This window comes from Amblyraja radiata, chromosome 38 (assembly GCF_010909765.2).
Source record: "Amblyraja radiata isolate CabotCenter1 chromosome 38, sAmbRad1.1.pri, whole genome shotgun sequence".
Classification (NCBI taxonomy): domain Eukaryota; kingdom Metazoa; phylum Chordata; class Chondrichthyes; order Rajiformes; family Rajidae; genus Amblyraja; species Amblyraja radiata.
Window position 1 is genome coordinate 11,925,681 of NC_045993.1, and position 1,655 is coordinate 11,927,335.

Consider the following 1,655-nt stretch of genomic DNA (forward strand, 5'->3'; position numbering starts at 1 on the left):
CCGTGGCCGCCCTTGACTGTTCTGTGATCTTTTCTATGACAAAACGTTGCAACACTCGTGTTCTGCGTGGGCGAGGTCTGGGTTGTACACAAAACTAAGCATTTCACTGTAGCTAGATACTGTATCATTGAAACATTGATGGGAGCAGCCGCTGAACCAGCGCTGGCCACCGGGTGGCAGTGTCGCCTCACGTTGCAGCAGTGGGCTGGTGCTCAGAGAGAAGTTGTACCAAACACCCAGGGGTTTGTGGACTGTGTAATGTCCCTGTCCCACTTAGGCGACTGTCATAGTCTTGTCGGATTGCCGAAAAACCGACGACTGAACCCCATCCTACGACTATGTCTATGACAAGCTACGACAACCTACGACCTAGTCGACTATGTCTACGACAAGCTCCCGACAATCGGCAACCCACTAGTGGTGACTTAATCGATAATGTTTTATTATTAATGTTTAATGTTTTATGTGTCATTCCTAACTGTCACCATATGTCATGTTGTCACTTGTGGGCGGGGCACCAAGGCAAATTCCTTGTATGTGAATACTTGGCCAATAAACGTATTCATTCATCCATTCAGACCAGCCAGAACTTCAGCTTCGGCGGCGGCGCAGCGCTGACGTACCATCGCGGAGCGAGCGATGCCTTACCGAGGATCACCGTTGCGGTAAGCTCCGGAGTGCTGAAACCGCCGACTCCAACATCGCGGAGCTGTGGTTGCGGGCGGCGCTGACTTTAACATGGCGGAGGCCTGGGATCTTTCGCCGAGGTTTCGCCAGTGTGAATCTCCGCCTGTGGACTTCGGGAGCCGCGAGGGGGCTCCGGTAGGAAGCGGACGATTCCGGAACTCCATGCCGCTGGATCTGTTCTCTCTGAAGCCGGAGCTCCATCACCATGTGAGAGGGCCTGAAACACCAGGCATCCGCTGCGGCGACTGCGGAGGCCTCAAGTAGGCCCCGACCATGGGTGAACACAGAGGAAGAGGACTGAACTTTTACTGCCTTCCTTCACAGTAGAAAATGTTGATTCTGCAGTGGGGGGACGTTCGTGTTAAATTCTATCGTGTGTTGTGTTTTTATTTTTATTTCAATTCTTCTATGTACAGCACTTTGGTTCAACGCAAGTTGATTTAAATGTGCTATATAAATAAAAATTGATTGATAAAAATTGATTGATTGATTGATGCTCCTCTTGCTGTGCTGCTGACTGGTGGAGAGGGTTGCCGCAGAGACAATAGACAATAGACAATAGGTGCACCTCTTTGCTCCTATACTCAACTCCTCTTGTTATAAAGGCCAACATGCCATTCGCTTTCTTTACTGCCTGCTGTACCTGCATGCTTACTTTCATAGACTGATGTACAAGGACACTCAGATCTCGTTGTACTTCCTCTTTCCCCAACTTGACGCCATTCAGATAATAATCTGCCGTCCTGTTCTTGCCATCAAAGTGGATAACCACTTAGGACAAATAGTCTACACTTTATTCCTGCTGCCAAAATGCATGACTCCACACTTTGCTGCTCCAACATCACAAAGTGCTGCATTAGATCTGTCGATCTCGCTCCTCTGCGTTTTAAACAGCAGGAGCTGGAGAGCCGGTCCTGCGATTCTGCTGGTGGACAAATGCCGGCGCGACTCGTGGCTACGGGCCCGCC